General features: G+C 26.2%; 1 protein-coding gene across 3 annotated transcripts in view; it reads right to left on the reverse strand.

Moving 5' to 3' along the window:
* LOC100209576 (WAS/WASL-interacting protein family member 1) overlaps positions 1–12,796 on the reverse strand; it is a 46,889-nt gene extending 34,093 nt beyond the window's left edge. Inside the window, exon 1 of one of the 3 annotated variants that reach the window (XM_065810728.1) lies at positions 12,523–12,796. The gene's annotated coding sequence lies outside the window, so the exon portion shown is untranslated. Of the gene's footprint in view, positions 1–8,226; positions 8,450–10,927; positions 10,984–12,522 lie in introns of those variants that run through there. The other 2 variants (XM_065810730.1, XM_065810729.1) reach the window with 2 other exon arrangements.

A 12,796-nucleotide genomic window follows, 5' to 3' on the forward strand; every position in this document is an offset into this window, starting at 1 on the left:
CTATTTTGTTGAGGGGCACATCGGTGGTACTGTATTTCAAGTGCCTCACAAACTTTCCTACCAAACTTTTTAGCATCAACTTTTATAGTTCTGCAACTGTCCCAGTTAATGTGTTGTGCACAATGTCTCATGTGTGTGGCTAATGCAGATCTTTCTGTTTTATTTCTTATTGTACTGTTTTTGTGTTGTTGCATGCGTGTTTATACCTGCATTTTTGCTTCACCTATATACTTTTTGCTACAATGACATTTAATAAGGTAGACTCCTGGGTGGCTGTTCATTTGTAGTTTGGACTTATTTCTTAATATTAATAATGCCTTTAGGTTCAAGTTTGATTTAAAGACCATTTTATATCCTACCTTCCTAAACACCTTTCGTAATTTGGGAGACAATATCATTACCCAAGGTAATGATATCGTTGGATACATACTGGTAATGTTTTCTATGTTTTTAGTAGTCACTAGTGATTTTTTGTTCATTCGTTTTATTTTGACTGTTTGTAGCCATTTTCAACAAATACTTGAATAAGGAATTTCAGTTCATTTCTATATGTTTCTGACTGCATACATTAAATGCTCTATGTATGAAACCCTTGAATATTCCATTTAAAATTTGCGGGTCATGTTTGATGTTGTCTTAACTTGAATGTTAGTAATAGCATTTTTTCTGTGTATTTTAAATTCATATTGAACATTTTTGTTATTTATTATGCATATGTTAGAAAATTTAGTGTTTTTTTGTCATTTTCAAATTCGGTAGTATATTGTGTTTTTGGATTCTGTTGATTAAGTATTGTCTTTAATTGATCAGCCTGGGAATTGTTAGGGACTCTAGCATGACTGTCATCTACGTATCTATAAAATATCTTTAAATCAATAAGCGGGTTGGTTTTCAGCGCTGTATAAAGTGTTTATTTTTCAAGATGTTGAAGAAAAGATTCAGCTATATCTCTAAGCTATAAAGATATAGTGACAATTATATTAATATCCTTGTCTTAAATAAACCTTGAAACAAAGAGCTCTATTCTTTTACAATTGTTTTTCAACTGTTTAGACTAAAATTTTATTTATTACTATCATTTCTGTTCAATTTACTCTCATACACTTTATCATACTCTTTTATGAACTTGTAATTGATTTTATATTCTTTTCGAAAATTAGGAGAAAATATATGGTATAATGATGTGATATGTAAGTTAAAATTTGAGGTAATCTAATTTTTATTTTCTAAGAGACTTGTTACAAATAGATTTTTTAAGATTCTGGCATATATACTTAAATATATTCTACTTATATAATATAGACGTGTATAAAAAAAAGCGCTATATGAATTTTAAAAAAAAAATTTACATTTTTTTATGAATAGAACCAATAGAAGGGTATTAAATGTAGTATTATTTTATATATCAGGTATATTGCTGTAAAATATATCTAAATGTAATAAATACAGCGCAGGTATAAAAACGAAAATAAAATATGAAGTAATTATATAGTGTTATTTTTATCATACAAAAGAAATATATATATATATATATATATATATATATATATATATATATATATATATATATATATATATATATATATATATATATATATATATATATATATATATATATATATATATATATATATATATATATATATATATAGCTATTTATTATTTACAAATATTCATTTTAAATAAATTAGCCCAAAATATCTTCAATTTCAAATCGAACGCAGTTTTTTTGATTCAGGTGAATTTTTAACTTGAAAATTTTAATAACATGAAAACTTGAAAAACTTGATAACCTGAATAACTTGATAACTTTATATCAGGCACTCAATTTATACTATAAAAATCGATTAGAAGTCTGTTGATTATAAATGAGATATTTGTTTTTTAATAACGAGTTATATATTAGCATATTAAATAAACTGCAGACTTTTTTAAAAAAAGTTAATGTGGAAGTATACAGGGAAACATGCACTACTTTAAACAACTTTAAAGTATGACAAACTAATTAATCTATCAATTAAGCAAAATGTATGATTATACACAAAAGAAATTGTCTTTGTTATCTAACAGTTCTTATTGTATAAGTTTACAAATTTCCAAAGAATACTGAAAACCCGGACTATTATGTTAAATTTTTTTGCACCACATGCATATTTTGCCTGCTTTTTAACATACTATTTATATATATCTTTTAACATAACACAGAATAATACGGAACATTTATAGCTGTTTGAAATAACTTGTTCAATTTTTATTTTTTATTTTTACATCAGAATATTCAAAAATAAGTTTTTTAGCGTATCCTGAATGAAATAGGTTTGTTTTTTAACTAGTAAAACAAACAGTTTTACAAAATTACATTATTTGAGAAGTTTTTGAAAGAATAACTAAATGAAAACAAAGAAATATTTAACTTTATTTTTACCAAAAATTTATATTTTGCGCGGTCTTTATTTCACCTGTGTAAACTGATTTGCACAGGTGTAGAGGCAGACACAGGCTATAGCCTGCCATTTCTGCCGAAGCCTATATATATGTATATATATGTATATATATGTATATATATATATATATATATATATATATATATATATATATATATATATATATATATACACACTAGCATTTTTTTGACATGAAGCAAGCGTAAAACTTTCTAGTTTAATGCTCTTCTGAGGCGCTATCTGATGCTCTGTGATTTTAGGTTTTCTTGGAGCACCTACAATAACCACACAAAAAGAGTGCATATATATATTTGAAATACGTTGATACATTTTAGTCTAGTTTAGTTTACAACAATAGACCAAAGTTCTTTACCCAATCTTTTAAGTTACCCTTTTTAGATTTGTTTGATCATAGGTTCGAATAGCAGTGTTTTTTAAAAAAACATTATTTGATACCAAAATAAGGTGAAAATAACAAAGTTTGTCGCATGACTGGAAATGACCTCAAAGATCAACAAAAAATCACTTTACAATAGTCTGAGTGTTATTTTATCTATCTTAATCAGTAAACAACAAGTACTAAATCTTTCTTAAATTAAAAAGCACAGTTTTTTTGAAAAAATTAACTGGATTCGACATCAGAATCTATTTGCACCAATGCTTGAAAATTGATCTAAATTTAGTCAAAAATCGCAAAAAGCATAACTTCAAACAGTTGGCTTAAATACTTCTAACAAGAAAAAATTTAAAAAAATTTTATATAAATGACCTCTATGCCAATTATTTGCCACTCCACATAAAAATTATTTGTCGAAAAAATTATAGGATTGGCTAATATATATATACATACATACATACATACATACATACATACATACATACATACATACATACATACATACATACATACATACATACATAAATACATACATACATACATACATACATACATATATATATATATATATATATATATATATATATATATATATATATATATATATATATATATATATATATATATATATATCAAGCTTCCTTAGGAAAGAATATAAATTATAAACCACGCATATAATATTTTGTTTTGTTAACATGGTCACAGCTCCTTGCAAGTTGGGAAAATTAGAGTGTTAAAAATGCGCTGAATAAACAAATGTAAACTTAAACTAAAACAAAAATAAATAAACCATAAACTGAAATGAGAAAAAAAAACTGAAAAAAAAGTAGATTTAAACAAAATTTTTGAAGACTTTTCCCCTGATTGAGCAACTAAAAATTTTTGAAATGTTAAAAAATGAATTAAAATCAACATTCCGAGAAAAAATTCTTTAAAAAAATCCTTTATATAACTATTTTTAATTTGGTATTACAAATGTTATTCATTTGTTTTTATAAATGTTATTCTATTTTGTTATCTAATCAATCTTTCATCATAATCAATTTAATACAGCATTTGCTTACAATACTGTATTTCACAGCCTCAGAGCAAATAGGTTGTAACAATTCTGTTTGAAGGAAACATTACACAAAAGTGTCGCAACTGACATTAAGTTATGTACAAAAACATTAATATTTTCTTTGAAGTATGAGTGGGGGAGTTCATTGAATTGTGCAATTTATTAAATATCAACACTTTAACTTTAAAATATGAACAGTTTATACATATCAACATTTTAAAATGTAATTGTAAAATTATTACATGACAAAATAAAATGTTTGAATACTTTTATTACAACTTTAATCAGTTAAACAATCTTATTATACAAATTCTATTCTGAATATAATAGCTATTATTGTCATTCTGATTCAATTATGGTTTAGATTCCAGGTTTTGATAGAAGTCATGACACTCCCTTGGGATGAATGTAAGCAGTTTCAATAGGTAGTTTTTTTATTAACATCAATAGGGAATCTTTTACTATTTACTTAACATTGCTTCTCCCCCTACATTTCAACTTCACTGTCACCACTTTTCTTGTTTCTCTCTAGTCCAATGCATGTAGTCACATTCGTTTTTTGAATGTCTAGGCTCAAAGAACTTTTGGCAAATACATTGAATATTTTATATCATTCCAACTGGGTACAGAAGAGCAGTGCAGATTCTACAAAATTATTCTCTCCTTGCTGCTGTTATTGTGACTAATTAACCATTTGCATAAGTATGTAACTATCTCATTTATGCCATACCTTCGTTCATGCTTGATCCAGGTAAAACTGTCCACGCCAATCACTACTTTTCTCCGCCAGATCTAAAATTGTAAAGTTGTAAACACTTAATTTGCAAAGCTAATAAGTTAAGTTTATATTCAATTTAGGTGTTCTCATAACTTACTCTGAATCATTATTTGCTTCTACAGCATTATTACCTTTGGTTACATCAGTTTCTTTATTCACCACAGAGTCTACTACCATATTTAATCTACTTCGTTCTCACTTACAACATTTTCATTTTCTGCTGTGTTTGCATCTCAAATACCCTTATCTTGATTGTCTTTTCAGCAATCTTTAACTTACTTATTACTATAAGGTTCTGACAGAAAGTCTGTGTCCCAACCGTCGCTATGATCAATACTCTTAAAATATGATCAATACTCTATGATACGCTATGATCAATACTCTACGCTACAATACGCTATATAAATATACAATACGCTATGACCAATACTCTATGATCAATACTCTCTGAATCGCTATGATCAAAACTCTCTGAATCTGAAGAACCTGAAAAGGACCAGAAAATGTAATTTGTCAAGCTTGGCCAGAAAGGGATGCAATTTCAAGTCTTTATATGACCACGCAAATAATATTTTGTTTTGACGATTTACCCATGACTTTTTAAATTGGTTTTTAATTACGATGAAAATAAATAACTGCAACACATTTTTACAATAGCAAAACACTTTTAAATAAAGTAGCTAATGATTTTAATTACAGTATCATTGAAAGTTGTAAAAAAAATTTTATTTAATATTATTTAATTATATAAAATTTTTTTATAAATAAAATAAAAAAAGTAAAAATTATTTAAAAAAATATTTAAATTTTATAAGTGACAACTTTAAACCATGATGGTCTCTTAAATAAACTTTATATAAGAATCATTAAAGTTAATTCACTTGAAAAGTAGAAAGATTTTGTTGAGAAGAAAAAAAAACACAACCTTTTTTGAAAGCTGTTTGAATTAAATAACTTTGATCTTTAGGATGCTTTTTAAATTAAAGCTATGTGAAAAATGTGTAGATGTGTGTCTACACATTTTTTGTGATAAATGATGTAGACATGGCCTAATTGAAGCTTAAAAACTATTTGTATATGTGAGTGCACCTTACTTAGAAAACTGAAACTGAAAACACTGAAAGGCTTCAATGAAGAAGTGGTGGGATTCGAACCACAGACATTTCGTGTATGAAGTAAGCGCCTTATCCAAAAAATAATAATAAAATATAGGAAAAAAAAATTTTTTTAATGTCAACTTAAAACTGTTTTTTTTTTGTTTTGCCTTATCCAATTTCTTTGCTGAAAATAACAACAACTCTAAAGAAAAAAAAATAAAAACAGTACACATATTGTTTAAATTATTATTTTTTTTTAGTTTTTCTATTTAAATTTATTTTAACTTCCTATTTTGTTAGTTTCACCTTCTTTGTTTTTAAAACTTTTTTTTTTCTCCTGCAATGCTTAATATAAAAAAAACTTGCAAACGGCCATGACCTAGTTGTTTAAAATAAAATCCTCACGCTTGGACATATAAGAAAAAAAACCGCACTCTTTTCCTGAGAATATTTTTTCTTTTGTCTACGTTACTGCGAAGAATTGTTAAGAATCTTTTTTTTACTTTTAAATGTGTACATTTATTAAACAATTGTTAGATGTAAGTTGAAACTTTATTTAAAAAGAGTTTCGCATAATACTATATTATAAAAACATTAGTAAAGTTAGACGATTCAAAGTTATTTTTTTCAAATGTAATTTAAATAATTTTATCGTTATAGTTTATTATTTATTTTAGTGAAGTTTTAATTTAATTTTATTTTAGTTTTAGTTTTAGCTAAGTTATTTTTATTTTATTTTTTGTTATTTTTTTAAGAAGATTTATTTGCTTCTTTCAAGATAAGTTTTTTCATAGTTAAGATAAATTTTTCAGCACATTTTTAAAATGTATACAAACTTTCAAAACATATTAACAGCAGTCTTCAAGTTTTCAAAATCAAATAGAATTTGTGTGGTCATATTATGATGTGAAATAGCACACCTTTCTGGCCAAAGCCTACATTTATATAGAGGGACTAATAGAGACAGAATTCGGGAAACTTTTGCTGGTGTTTTGAGATATTTGATTAACTGCAATAAAAACATCAAAATACAGGTATTGTAGATCATGTTAGCTTACTTGCATGCAGTTCTGGACACATGCACTCCACAAGTGTGAATCGGTGAGTGCGCATGTGCAGGATAGCTGGAGGTTGGTCAAAGCAACTGCAATTGCAGTTTTGAATCACGTTATGTCTAAAGAGCATAAATAAAAGCAAAGATCTGAGATTCATGTCCAATCTCCATCAGTATAAAGTAATTCTACAATTATAATAGGAGGGGGGGGGTGAATACTTCAAAAGTACTATATTGTTCCTTAAAAAAAAGAAAAAAAAGATCCTCAAAACTAAAATTCACCTAAGTGCTGTAAAATAATAAATTTTACAATACTTGTAAAATTTCTTGTTTTACAAGTATTCTAATTTCCTCTTAACACTTTTACATAAATAGAATTTATATTTAAAATATATTTACTTCATTTAAGAAAAGAAAACTTAATCATATTTGTTTACAAATTTAATCCACCATTTGTAAAAAGGACAAAAACGGCTTCACTTTTCTGATCGAAGTTAGACATCTAGTTTATATAATATATCATTGTATTAAATACATCACTTGCTCATTGCATTCTAACTTATTCATTACACTATATTTGTAACTTAAACTTTAAACTATACTTAAGCTGTAAATTAAGTTATAACAGTAACTTACACAATTTTAAACTCCACAAAACGAGAAAATTATAAGATAGCATTTAAATATAAGAGATATAATTAAAAAATAAAAATTACGAACTAATGTAGAACAGATACAATTTTATACTAATGCAACTCCTTATATTTCATGATTTGAGAAGCATTGTAAATATGTAATATTGGGGGAGCAAAAATTATAGGCTGTGGTATCACTTTATTTATCTATCTGTACACGCCCAATCACGAACATTAAAACAGCAATGAAATTCTGAAATTAGTGAATCACGATATTAAACCTTGAATTAAAGCTATAGAAAGCAATTAATATTATCAATATAAAGATTCACAATCACCCAGGCCTCCTCTGAAATTTAAGTAAACACTGGTTTCAGAATATTCTATTAAGGATAATTGACACGCCATATCCAGTGATGACAGTTGCAACATTTTTGCACCCAACAAAAGCCTTTTTTTGTAAATGTAACAATTTGTCCTTGTGCGCACGTGGAGAACAATATTAGGAAGATTCAACCGCATTAAGATACTACACCTAAGGCTACATATGATTATACACTTAACTTATTTTTGGACACTTTGTCATTTACAACCTTCTTGCTCTAAGATTGTAATTCGTTCTTTTTTTTCTTAATTCGATCTTTTGAATATTAAAAATGTTGCGAGGTAAAAAGTTAGAAGTTTAGTTAAATTTTAAAATAGTATTTATCATTTAGAACATCTTCCGGTTAAAATAAAATTGCATGTACTTATTTTAATACCTTAACTGCTGTTTTTCTTGGCACAAATTTATGACAAAAGCTTGAGCAGGTCATACACAATTAAAATATAATGCAGTATAACTAAAACAGCACTCTGAATTTTATTTGAAGCATTCATAAGTATTTTAATAAATTTTGATTTACATGATTTCCAGTTCCGAATTCTCAAAAAAGTATATTCAATATAATTTTCTTTTATTGTAAAAATATTTTATTTCAATCTAAATTAAAACTTGATGAATTATTTCATAAACTTTTTTTTTTCAATATATTTTTTATATGTAAAAACAGAAAGAAACATGAAATAAAATAATATTTATAAAATAATAAATCCTTTTAATAAAAAAACAATCTAAATATATACTAAAATAGAGTTAAAAAAATTTGGTCAAATGCAACATTATTTTTAACAATTTTTCTAGAAAACTTTACAATGCCTAAATAAGTAAATATCAGTAAAACAACTGTTGCTGATGATTGTTTCTCTGACCTATTATGATATGATACAATAAATTACAGTGTAACTAACGAAACGATCATAAAAAATTATCATAATCATTTTATTTACTCAATTTTTTATTCTAAATGTTAAAAAAGCACACAAAAAATGCTGATTGCCTGCGAAAAACACTATCAGCACAGGCAGTTTGCGTTGCCCACCAAGCCCGCCTAGTAGTGGTGTAGTGGTATTGCGCTCACTTTGTAAGCAAAAAGTTCTGCGTTCAATCCCTACAAATTTGTTGAAAGTCTGCAGTTGCATTGTAAACTGAAAGGCTCTCATTCTTTTACTGTGACTTTTCTTAAGTGCTTTGAAAATTTTTATTCATCTAGTTTACTTTTTCAAACATAAGTTCTTTGGAATTCGCTTTCTTCATCTTGTTTTCCTGATTTATTTAATTTGCTATCTTTTAAGTCATCTGTTAATTGCTTTATAAACTTCATCTTTTCTCTTTCAGTAACTTTTAACTCTAATAGTGGTCGCTTGCAGCCTTGTTGGACGTGTAGATGTTTAAAAAAACATTTTTTTATAACCACTACAGATGAACTATGAAAGGGAAAACGAATTAATTGTGTTAACTAAATCTATTTAAAAACTCATTATTTAATCCAGATAATTTTAGGACAGAAAAAAATATACAGATTCATAAGGTTAACATTAACCTCTCAACCAGAAATATAAAAACAATTTTTTTTGTTAATATCTCAATAAAAAAATGTTTTGATAAATTTATCTAACTCTAAACTCATTTTTTGTTTATTTATGAGATAAACACAACTTATCTCGGCACATAGCTATTCCTTTAAACTATTAAAGAATTTTTATATGTTATAATAATCTAAAAGTTTTAATTTTTTAAAAAGAAAAAAAAAACATTAAATGCAAATTTGTTTTAAATAGTTAAATTTAATAACTGATAAAAAACCAATTAAATTACGAAATACTAAAACTGCTAACTGTTATTTAATTAAGTTAACAATGTAATATTATTAAGTTAATAAGATCAAAGCAATAATGAATGGAACGAATTAAAGAAGTGATTTGATCTTCAAAACAAGATCAATGAGAACTTATGGTTAAAAAAAAGAACCAACTATTTGCAAATAATAATAAGAAAGCTGGAAAGTCAGTGCACTGTTATACACTACTTCACAACATTTATCCATAATAGAATGTTATCAAACAGATAAAAGACTTATTACAACCACAATCACTGCCAACTTGCAGGCCTAAAGATCTCTCTTGAGGACATTATGACCAGCATATATAATTGACACACATTGACAATAAATTGGGATTTTTTAAAACAAAAAAACATGCCAGGTTTATGATAAGCCCTGAAATACGCTAGAAAAGTAATTGAGTAACAAAGCAAACAAAAATGAACCATTTTTCTCTTTTCAGTTTAAATATAAATAAATTAAAATCAATACACCTCACAAAAGAAAACTTTAACAGATAATAAAAAACTTATCAACACCAAAAAGTTATCTTTTGAAAATGAAATATTAAAAGAAGTTTAAAACTCTCTTGCTTTTTCCCGATTTCACAAAAAAGTTTTTCCCAATTTCACAAAAAGAAACATGAAGAAAAAGGAGAATTCCAAAGCACTGATATTTTCATGTTTTAAAGATTGTGAACACAAAGGAGCTACAGCATTAGGATGCAACTTGCTGTATGACGAGTCACATAAGAGCTTTGTTGATGGAACAAGTGATGATAGTTTGCTTGAGCAGCAACCATCATAGTTTTTGTAGAAAAGACAAAAGATGTAATGTAATGTCAGGAGAGAAGTTCATATTACAATAACCCCACCCCCTCCTCCATATATGAAAACAGTATTCTATACAAGGAAGAATAAAAGATTTATCAAAGTAGAAAATGGAATCAGGAGTACAAAAATAAAGGCACAATAAAGCAAGATGACCTTTGTTAATTTTGCAATGGATTGTATTTATGGCTGATAGTAAATGATAACCCAAGAAGACATAAATTAGAGTGTTACTAACAAGTGGTTCTTGTTAAAAAAAATTGCAGTAATAATGGTGATCAGATGAAATATTTTGCAAAAATAATAAAATCATATTTATTGAATGTTTAGAGCACAAACAGGAAACCACATATTTCTGGAAACTGTCCAGATGGAGTGTGAACTATTTGCGACTAAGTTTAAAATTACAACTAAAATCTTACTAGTGATACCTGTAATAACAGCCTGAATGAAAACAAAAAACATCACTATAGGTTACATGCACTTATACATAACAGGAATGGGAATTTGTTTTGAATTAGAACAAATCAAAAGACATCTGTATCAACATCAAAGCAGCAGTGTCCATAAATAATGTTAAAATTGAAGCCTGAATAATAAGCAGTAAAAAAAAACAATAATATTAAATTAAGCATATCATAAATCTAAAATAAAAAAAGGAGTAATAAACAACAAGTAATAAACAAAACAAGACAACGAAAATTGTTTTTTAAACATTTTGGCCATGCTTAATGAGGTTTGCATTTCGGAGTTTAGGGTTGAAAGAGTGTAAATAAGTGTTTAAAAAAAAAAAAGTAGATTCATCAACTGTAACAAACACTTCTGGAGCCTTATGAAGGTAAATTTTTTTAAAAAAAAATGTGATAACATCTTATCACAAATAAAAGAAATGTAAAACAAGCGCAGAAAATTTGTGAAAAAATGGCTGCATTAGAAAAATATGAAAGTTACACCTAAATATACTATGGAAATATAATGGTAACAAATGCACTAAATAATAAAAAGATATATACATTTTTTAACCAAATACCACCCCAAGGGGCTACTACAGTCATGCAGGCTTATTTATTTTTGAATTAGTTGATTTTATTGAAAACCTCTTTCAAATCTAAACTTCATAATACAAACTTTGTTAAATAAAACCACTACACAAAAAAACAGGTTGAGTATTTCCAGAGTATTTCCAGAGGTTTTCCAAAGTATTTCCATGGTATTTTCCAGAGTATTTCTATGGTATTTCCAGAGGTGTAGAATGGATTTGAACCTCGAAGCTGTTGATTGTAAATCAAGTCTTCTACAACTAGTTTGTCTATTACCACATGAGATATAACTTATATCATATAAGAGAATATAGAGATGATATATAGAAAAATGAAACCAGTTATTAAAGACAAGGTTTTATACTTAAATCAGTCTAATGATACTTTTGATATACTCAGTTGCAATACAAAGTATATATCAAAAATATTTTTAACAGGTAAGAAATTGATGATTTAGAAAATTTAATTAATGACCAGAAGTTGCCAATATAGTTTTCAGAACGTAATTTAACCCAAAAATGTCATGAACTTGTATTCAACCTTCATTAAGAAATATAAAACAATGAGCATAATCATTAAGCAATCATATCAAAGAAAAATTTATTCCAACCCTTATTTTTGTATTTCTTAAGTATTAGTGAAAACATAACAAATGTGACCCAAGTATAAAATATATATATATATATACATACATATATATATACATATATATATATATATATATATATATATATATATATATATATATATATATATATATATATATATATATATATATATATATATATATATATATATATATATATATATATATATATATATATATTTCGTGATATTTAGGTTGATTTGGAGTAGACAAATAGACCTCCAATGCATATATCTTATGTATATACATTTGCATATGTAGCATACAAAAAAATTTTATTATAAAAACAATTCAAAATGTTACGATAATCGAACATTTACAATATCAATATGAAACTAACCATAGCTTTAGATATAAACAACTTCTTGATTATTTACCAAATAAGTTTTCTTTGCTTTTATAAAGCATATGTTAATCCAATAAATTTAAGATATAGATAAAATATAAATACAGTTAATTTCAGTATCTGGCTGTATAATTATTAAAATAAAAGTAAAAGAATTCTTAAATTTGTAAATACACTAGGAAGTTAATTATATCAAGATGGAAAACATAACACTCGACCCAGTCTTCGATCTTCGAGGTGCGCCAAAGCCGTAGGTAATGTTAATAAT

This window comes from Hydra vulgaris, chromosome 11 (assembly GCF_038396675.1).
Source record: "Hydra vulgaris chromosome 11, alternate assembly HydraT2T_AEP".
In the NCBI taxonomy this organism is placed as follows: domain Eukaryota; kingdom Metazoa; phylum Cnidaria; class Hydrozoa; order Anthoathecata; family Hydridae; genus Hydra; species Hydra vulgaris.